Source organism: Phaenicophaeus curvirostris, chromosome 13 (assembly GCF_032191515.1).
Source record: "Phaenicophaeus curvirostris isolate KB17595 chromosome 13, BPBGC_Pcur_1.0, whole genome shotgun sequence".
Classification (NCBI taxonomy): Eukaryota; Metazoa; Chordata; class Aves; order Cuculiformes; family Cuculidae; genus Phaenicophaeus; species Phaenicophaeus curvirostris.
In genome coordinates, this window is record NC_091404.1 from 19652341 (window position 1) to 19662173 (window position 9833).

At 40.6% G+C, this 9833-nt stretch overlaps 1 long non-coding RNA gene across 1 annotated transcript in view; it reads left to right on the plus strand.

Annotated features, from left to right (window-relative positions):
- The window catches only part of LOC138726057 (uncharacterized), a 48075-nt gene extending 38464 nt beyond the window's left edge, over positions 1-9611 (plus strand). The window contains exon 3 of the long non-coding RNA XR_011338347.1: positions 9542-9611. This is a non-coding gene — a long non-coding RNA (uncharacterized lncRNA). The remainder of the gene's footprint in view (positions 1-9541) is intronic.
- Positions 9612-9833: the final 222 nt, after the last annotated feature.

The window sequence follows — 9833 nt, forward strand, 5'->3', positions numbered from 1 at the left end:
CCAGTGGCAATTATATTCACGTTTTTATGGTCTGTGGGAAGTAAACTATGCAGCCAGGTACTGGTGTTCAGGAAGTCTGGGTTCATCATATCATGGTTAAAATCTTATTTACCCATTCAAGAATTGTGCAACTTTTTATTGGGGTGAATTCCAGTATTTTCAACTCTCAAAATGTGTTAGCTCAGGGATCTGAAATTTTGGGTTTCTCTCTGATTATTTACTGACTAATTATAAAGTGCCTTTAAAGAGTAGGACTGGGTGCCTGGTGCTCAGGCTGCTTTTCATCTGTTTGATGTCACTTGAACTGCCCCGGACTGTGTGTGTTTAAAAGGCTCTTTTCCTCCTGTGTGCCTGCCAGTCAGCGGGAGGAATTTGAGTGCATTATTCCAGCCGCGATGGCTTGGAACTGTGCAATTCTCCAGCCTGAGGAATGACTGAGGTCCTGCTAAGGCATTTCTCACTTTCAATTCTGCAACTAAGAAAACAGACATGCAAATTTTCCTTCAGATGCATAGAAGTGGTGGGTTTGCTTCTTTTTTTTTTCTTTTGATGAAAAGACCTCATGGGACGAGGACACACTAAAACAGAGGAGCAAGCACGTACATTTAATTTGTATTCTGCAGTTCTCAATCTGCAGGGCGGATTCCTGTGTGACACGATCTGCATCCGCTGGTTCACCCTCACTTGGTGTAACACTGGCTTACAGCAGCAGAGAATCCGATTGCAGGAGCCAAACCCTCCTTCATTCCTTAGTCAAGGGGAAGAAATTCAGCCCCGTATTTCTTCTTCCACTGAACTTTGAACAATTTAGTGATCTTGGGCACAATCCTTTAAGATGCTGAGTACCCCCATGGGTGCTTAAATCAGGATAGCAGATGGCTTGTGATCCTCCTTAGGACTGGGTGCTTCATTAGCTGGAATTCAAAACCATAAAATACTTCAAAAACACTTCTCAAAAACATTTTTCTTGGCTTGGGAAGGATTTTCACCCGTTTTATCAAAACAGCGAGTAAATAAGTATCTGTTAGTTGCTGTGACATTTGCTATAATCCTAGCTGTACACAACATTGTTGGTACGTTCTTTCTGGCTATTAAAGGCTCATTAAAAAAATTAAAGTCTCCACAATTTACAATATTTTCCATTGAAATAGCATGTTAACACATTTCTTTAATCAGCGTGTAACCGTCAAGGGAAAGAACAATTAATCTAGTATATGCATACATTAGAAACAAAAATTATCAGATTTAATTTTATTTGTTTTATATTCAGGGCTTTTTTGAAGGAATTCCTGCAGGGAAATGGTTAATCTATTTTTAACTAAAGCTTACTTTTGTAATCTATCCAGTGCTTAGAGTTCTGTCATTGATCTATGATTTATGTGATTTAAACCACCTCTTGGCTGTAACATTGGTTTCTATCCAAGATGCTGAGCTGAATACTAATTACAAGATCAAATTTATGCTGTTGGGCTAAGCAGCTGAAGGAGCTTTCCATGCAGGACTCCCTTAAACTGAGCCACCGTTGAGCAGTAGTGAAATATTTGGGGGGGAGAAGAGGGGAAAAATGCAGGAAAAGGGAAAAAAATATTGCAGGAAAGCTGAAGTGTCCTTTGAAAGCTTTATTTTTAGTTCTCTTGAATGAGTGCACAGTGCTATATGCAGAGAATCAGTGTGTGTAAGCCTGTGAATATGCACATGGTTATGTTTTTACAGCAGAATCTCACTAATTCACCCTAACGACTGGGAAACCCACTGAGAAAAACCAAATGGCATGAGTGAGCAAACAAATAAATAAGATTGAGGATATTTTATTCCAAGATGTATTTTATGCCTTTATTTTGACAAGTATCATGTTGTCAGAATGATTTATGGTATTTTATAGCATACCAGTAAATGCACTGTAGTATGGTTTCTTACAGTAGGGAAGTCTTAGTAACAATAGCTTTGCTTTGCCTCTCCTTAAGCCATTTTTTGCTGAGAAATAAGCCAAGAACATCAATTTTGTATAAAACATAGGTCTTAGGTTTTCCTTTGGTAAGAATGAGTAGCATTCACCTGCATCACCTTTGCACAGGAGGTCGGGTTTGCAGCAATTTTCTCAGGTATAGGCAGTCAAAATGTTCAAACAGCTCTAAATTTGAAATCCAGCTTGAATAAAAATGAAATTTTCCATGGGAAATTTGTTAATTATAGTGAATTGTGAGACAAAACATGTTCAAGTGCATCATTTGACTTTCGTCTCTGTTAGTATACTGTTAAGTATTACACTTTGATGTTGCTGAAGTGTTTTAATTTTTTAAGGTTTCATGTTTTTAGTGTGGTTTTTGTTTGTTTTCTGGTCCTTTTTTTATAGGATAGATCTTATGTTTATTATATGCTTTTCTCACATTTTGTTACATTTGAATCATTTTAACATTTTCAGACTACAACGGCATATTATTAAAATGTAAAATTTCCATAAAATGTTTTCTTAACTTCAATTTTCCAGGAATATTTTAAGATTTTATTTCCCTTCCGCACTCATGAAACCATTGGAATTTCTTACAGAATAGAAATTCCAGGCTGCTACTTGATCTCCTATCTTTTTTTTCCTTTGGGGTGGGCTGGTGCTGTGCCCTCAGGGGTCTGGAGATGCAATCCTGGCCAACGGATTAACGTGTAGGATGCAGGTGATGTAGTCAGACCTACACGAGGAGAAGGGTTTGGATATTCTTTTGTTTTCCCTGTGACATCTGCCTCACCACCGGTGAGGATCATTGTCTTGAACCTTGCTCACATGCCTCCCCGTCGCAGAGGTTACAGCGTCGTGGCTGGAGTCAGCAGGTCGTCCCGCTTGGTCCGTGGGAGGCCCTTTAGTGGGGAATGAGTTTCCTTTTATCCTCATCCTTGCTCATTTTAAAAACAACCCCCCAAACAAAACAACAGAAACAGAAATAAAACAAACAGAAAACCTTGAAAAAGTTTCTTTCAAGGGCGTTTTTAGACTAGTGAGCTCTGCTTGTATAGCGGTTTCTTGCTGTCTTGATAATTTCTTATTTCTCTCCTTTTCCAATATGGAGAAAGTAATATTTCAGGTAGATTTTTTTTTTGCTTGCTTTTTAATAATTTTATTTGTTTATACTCGTATTTTCTGTTCAATGTGCATTGTTCTAAATAATTTGAAATGCAAAGAATGCACATTGCATACATTTGGGCACAAGTTTTTGAATATATTCATTTTTTGTAATACTGGGGTGTGTTTATTAAGAGGAGCCAGAGTTCCCAAACCCACTTGTGTATATTGTTCTCCTGCGATGCCATCCTCGCGTGCCTCACCTGTAGGTGCAGTGGGTTACAAATCCACACGCTGCCAGCAGGAAACGTAAAGAATCGCCTTACAGTCTCGCATCTGCAGAATGGAGGTTGAGAAATCAATCCAGATGAGCCCAGGACACTGAAGAAACTGCACTTTGTGGCTGTGATTGCACTCAGGTCACTTTGCCAGCTCACTGTAGCTCCTGGATGGGAGAGACATTCCCTTACTGCTTAGGCAGGGAATGAATTTGTTGATGTCGTTGATCCTGAACAAGAGTGGGTAAAACGACAAAAGCGAAGATGGCATCATTAAATATATTTTGCTATGTTGAACAGGTGGCTGAAGTGCTCCAAAGGGAAGTGTTTGAAGATGGGAACCACCTCCGGGAGTCCCTGCATCCCTAAAGCTGCCGGGGTAGAGAGGATCTCCAGGACCTGGGCCACCCAAGGTGGGCCAAGGGGTAACCATGTGGCAGGGAGGCTCTTTGGAGCTGCAGACCCCAAACCAGCCTGGCACAGTCCAACTGCTCAGCAGGTGCATCCTCTGCACCCATTTTGCTGTTTCTTTGAAGCGTGGGCTCACAGGACGATGTTGCAGATGCCAAACAGGGCTTGTTTGGCCGCAGGGCAGCTGAGCTCTGGGTGCGACAGGACCTTTTCTTCCCTGTGCCAGGGCTTGCTCTGGTTTGCACTGTACCTCTTACACAGCTTTTACAGAGCAAGGAAAAGTGCTATATATGATCTAATAACATAATATTCTAGAGGAAACATATATATACGTTCTAAATATTTGTTCACCTTATTCTTTTCTTCACTTGAAAGCACAAAACCTAAACTCATGCTCATTTGGCACATGCATGTGCTTACACACGTGTGTTTTTAATGTGATTTATGCACATTGGAGAAGTGGATGTTTTGTATGCCTTCACATGCATAAGAATATATATGTAGTATACAACATAATTTATGGGAGGGGAAGGCGTTTTGGAAAGCTGTTGTGGATAGCAGTTAATTAGTGCTGCCTGTTGTCTTGATGATGCTGGGATGCTGTTATGTACCCTCAGAGAGCCTCATTATACCCCTGATAAAGACACTTCTCCCTGGGTGAGGAGAGGAACTTGGCTCCTGCCAGTCTGGGGACCCTTGCTCTGTTTTGAGCTGCACCGCATGCACGTACACACGCTGGGGTGTGCTCGCTGACTGCTGTCGGGAAGTATTTTCCTGACATCAAGTATCCCATTGCTCTAGCCTCCCTCTAAAATATGAGCTCATTCCTCTCAAAAGCCTCGTGTGCATGAGCTCTAACTTGTTTGCTGAGACTTTTGCTGCTCTTACCACTGTAATACTGGTTTATCTGAACAAAGATACCCAGTCCATGGTGACAGTTCATTGAGCTGCCACATAACCTTGTTAAAACACTGTAGTCTTCTTCATCTCACTTCAGGCTAGTTTTGGAATGAAATTCATCCGAACTTTGTATTTTCTATTCACCAACAACCCTACAGCTCAATTATTTGCCCTTAGGAAAATGACAACAAAAAACCCCTTCTCCTTAAGTTTCAATCCCAGCAAACATAAATGAAAGAGAAATAGGAGATGCAAGCAATGAGGCAAGATTTGGAGTACCCTCCTTATGGAAGTACCTGTACCAGGAGATCTAACCTACCTCTAAAGCAGTGCATGTTTTTCATAGAAAATAGATATAAGTTGTGATATAGTTTATAAATAAGCACAATTTATAAATAAGCTCTGCAAATTCTGCAAAACCGTAAAATTAATAGAACCTCGTGCTAGATATTTGGTAAAACTGAGCAGACAAAATGTGTGCAACTATCCATAGAGTGGCTGACACGAGGAATGGTAATGGATCCAAACACACCTGAAGTTCTCAGGAATAAAAGCATACAGTAATTTCTATAGAGTACTTAGATGTGCCTGAAGCAGAAGAGTATATAGAAGGTTGCATATTATGCTAAGAACGACAAGTATCTGTGTCTGGTAGGTCTTTGTATTGGGATTCTCAGTTTTTGCATACCTTTTCTTGTTTTTTTATCTTTTGACTTAAAGACCTATCCAGGTGGTGGTACCTTCAGCTCAGCTAAGCTCAGTTCGACTCAGGTCAACTCAACCTCTGCCCTATGAATGGTAAAGAAAAATCCCACCATGTAGTGCCAGTTGTGTCTGGTGAGTTTTATGTTAATGCAACTGCAGATGCAGAGGGAATTTTTTGGGAAAAAAAAGGCTTTTTTTTCATTCACAGTCACAGCACTTGTGACTGTATGCAGAAGCTGAAGAAAAATATGTGTGTGAGTATACTGAGTTGTCAAGGTACTAGAAATCTGTGTAATCACGGGGGGATGAGGTGGAGTTTTAGAAGTAAAATGTCCCTTCTGCAGAACTTCTGCCTTCCAGTTGTCTTTGTATCTCTGGGGTGTTGTAGTCTTGTTCCAAAGACAGCGAGAGATTTTGATTAACAGCTTTTCTAAAAGTGTGATAAATACAATCTGCATTTGTCTCAGGTTTCAAGAGGAGAAACTTTTGTGCAATACACAGATTGACTTGCAAGGCCTTAAGGTTTCCAGCTTTCTCTAACCTTTGCTAACATACTGCAGCAATCTGTTCTTTGAACGTGTTGATCCTCCTAGGTTTATAAGAGCCTTTGAGACAGAGCTATTTTTTTCAGCGTTGACTATAGAGGCTTGTGATGTTAGATCTGAATGTCCCTTTTTCAACCCTGCTACCAGTGACCCACTGCATAGCAAGTGTCTCACATTATAAAGTGCTCATTCACAGAGAGCTTTGACCAACGCTATCTGGAGGGTAGGAGATGCTTTCCTGGCAATGGGGTGTGAACATTGTGGGGCAAATCTTCAGCCAGGATAAAAATCCCACTTGGTCGCTGCAGCTCAATGGGTGTCTGTTAATTCATGTGGAAAATTCGTGACCCCAGCGAGATCGTAAAGTTCAGTGTCCTTGACTGAATGCAATACTTTGCAGTCAAGATTGAAATGTCTTGCTTCTTATAATTCCCTTGAACTTCATTTGTTTTGTAATTCCTTTAAATTGTTTTATACTGAAACCTACACAATTCTCCATGAAACACTTGAGGAAAGTTCAGTGAGTTCTTCCTTTCTCTTTGATTAGATTATCTCAGTTTCATGTGAGTGGGAATATTGAGCCCTGAGAGCTCACCTGGACCCTCTGCTCATAGGTGGTATTCATTGTGTGCAGAGGTTAAACTGCTGATTCTAGTATGGCTGTTATTACCACAGAAACCATTCAAGACTTGGCTTACCAAGAAGGGAAGATGCTGTTAAGGAGAGCATTAACCTGGCAACCGTAGTGACCCTCAGGATTGCTTTGCACTTGGTTATCTAGGAATTGTTTAGATGTGCACGAAGCTTTGCTGTTGCACCAGATCACTTGTTTCAGGCAGCGAACAAGCCCTTTGTCCATCAGTCAAACTTGTCAGCTGAGGATCTTCCTTTATAATCCTCAGTCCCAATCCCATCAATGCTGGGGGCAAAACTGCTGGTGACGTTGGTGATGGCAGGTGGAGAGCGTAGTCCCACAGAAGTCCCACGAGGCTCCCTGACTCCTGTCTCGTTAACACCAGAATTACTTCATCTTTAATCCAGTCATTTGTACCTGAGTACAGACGTGTTTTGCAGCTCTGCCCTGTTTGATTGGCTCTTTAATTTTATTTATTTATTTTTTAAATATATTGCACAGACGCATACAAACGTATCTCAGGTCTTCCATCTATCCCAGACAACTTCCCGGAATGCCTTCTACAGGGCAGTCAAGCAAAGTTATCTTCACTACTACAGATGTTATGAATTTGAAATCTAAACAATTAAAAAAAGAAAGGAGCAGTTTCAGGCAGCAAGGTTGATTTTCTTCCACTCGTAACTTTATGAAAGTGCATATTAAGCATGAAATGGACTATTGAGGAGGAAATGTGGAAGCTGTTGACACACAAAATACTGTCAAATGCAGAAAATCTCTTCTATGCTCTTTTGTTAATAATGATTTTCTTTATTACTTAAAGCAATTGCAGATACAGAAAACAGCAGAAAAAAATTAACTCTTCGACTAATTTGACTCTTCAGTGTGCCAGTAAAATTCACTCTTGAAAAGGTCTGTCACCTTTCAGGCAAAGATTTGACCTACAAATGATATCTATATGGAGTTCAGTGCTGAAAAGGTGTTGGGAACATTTCACAGTCACAAGCAGTGTACGTTATAAATAGTTTATTGATTAAAAGATTTGTGAGTAGTTCTTCGTAAACAATCTATTGCCCTATTGGACCTCAGAGAAGACAATTAAAAAAAGGTGTCAGGTTTTCCAGCATTCAAGGCTTTCTTTCACCTGTGGTTGCAGGACATCGCTCAAGAGTGACCGGGCTGTGTGCTGTGATGGAAACCTCTCCTAGCAGACATCAGGAGAGGACCTGCTCTCTGTTCTTCACAGGTGAAAGGCTCTGGCTTGGATGGAAACCAACCCCGCGTGTGCCACTACCCCTTCACATCAGCATTTCCCTGTATCATCTGGGAAGTGACTCAGGACATCTGGTGAGGCTCTTCCCTCTGCCTGCACTGCTCAAGTTTCACCATCAAGTCCCTGATCAAGAACCCGAAAACCAGGATCTGTTCCTTGCTGTAAGCCCATCAAATAAAAAATCCTGTACTTATTTAAGAGCCATTTATGTCATTACCAGGATACTTAGAGCAAATAATTTTGGCTGCAAACATGTAATTACCCTTTTCCCAAACAGGACCCCAGACCATGTATTTGGATACCAACGCTCTCTAGGTCTTCCTCTTCTACAGAAGTAAGAAACTTTAGCTCCAAGCCGATGTCAACCCTACTATCTCTCCTAGTTTACCTTGCATGAAGTATTTTCTTGCCTGTGCTATTTTGACCTTCTCCAGCAGAAGGTGTGGTAGCCCTTCAGTGGAGCACTGTGGAAGTGCCCTTGGGTCCTCAATTGTCAACCAATGAATGCCCTGCTCAAGATGCTTCCTTTTCTGTTGGCCTAAAAATAAGAATTACGTTGCTCTGTTGTAGTCACATCCCTCAGCCAGTGAAAAGAGCTTCTTGAAAGCAGCAGGCTATACTGTATATTCAAGCTTCCTGGATTCCATTAACATTTTGTTAATGAAATAGTGCTTTGTCAAAGAGTCTTGAAAACTTAAAAGGCTATTTAAGCTTCTTCCATGAGTCAATACTATGTAATGTCAACATTACCACGAAGGGATAATTCAGAGATGTCACACAAAGCGTGTGTTATGCCATTTGCAGTCTAGCAAAACAGCTCAGCATTTATGTTGTTTAATCCATCTTCAGAAATCTTTTGTTCTGAAAAAGTTTGAGATCAATATTGTCAGTATTTACTGACACAAAGCTGATGTAAGTAGCTGTGTGCTTATTGACTTCATCTGAGTTGTAACGATCTACCCTAGCTTCAAATGAAGCCCAAATTAGCCATACGAAGAACTTGATATCCAACTTTTAAGGAATGTAGAGCTGAATGGCACACATCCTGCAAACGAAGATTTGGCTAATAGTGGAGTGAAATAGTCTGAAATGATCTGGGACAATGCAGAAACAATTTGAAGAAACTTGAAGAAATGCAATGTTATCTAAAACTATGCACGTATGAATGTACTCCTCTGGCTAGAAGTAAATAGGAAATACAGAAAAAGAGAGTTCCAGTCTGAGCTTGGGCAATGAGGTTCAGCACGGGGGCATGGGGGTTAGTTTCCAGGATGCTGCAGTGTCCCAGGTTTATGTCACCGTCGCAGTGAATCTGGTCAAGGTACAAGAAATCCTCCTTCCATTCCTCCTTTCTTCCTATTTTCAGTAATTCTGCAATCGTACCTACCAAGTAGGGATGTCGTTTCATCTTACTGGACATTGCAGTAGTGCTGTTTGTTTTACCTTTGTACTTTTTAATCCTTTTCCATTAAAGCTCATATAATTGATGTAGTTGGATGTAATGAAAGGTACTCAGCTTTCTTTGAAGAAAATAGACTGCCTTACTTCATACTTGGCTGAATCTGAAATGCTTTCCTGTGATTATTTCTCAGCTGCATTAAATCTATTTCAGTTTTAGACTTCCTGGATATATGGGGTCAATTCTGCAATATATAAAGTGATGTAAAGTTCTTTAAAAATATTTCATGTATTTTCATGGCAACGGTTTGTATTTCATTCATATTCAGGATTTTTCTTTCAAACCAGGCAAACCTGCAGCATTACAGACCTGCTGGATGAGCTCAGCAGGAGAAGAGCCGGCTCTGCACCGACAATGCGAGTGAGTCAGGGAAAATGGTTCTCATGGTTGTATTACTGCTGGTGGGTCAGGTATGCCGAGGTAATTTTCAGGTTTCTTCTGAGTAAGGGATACTTTCTGGCTTGATTGCACACAGCAGGATGAAAAATAGTATCAGACTCTTCATTTGTACTTTTATGGAACCTGGGAAACATATGGTGCGTAAACAATTGCTCTTTCTGTGAAGACCTATGGAGGGCT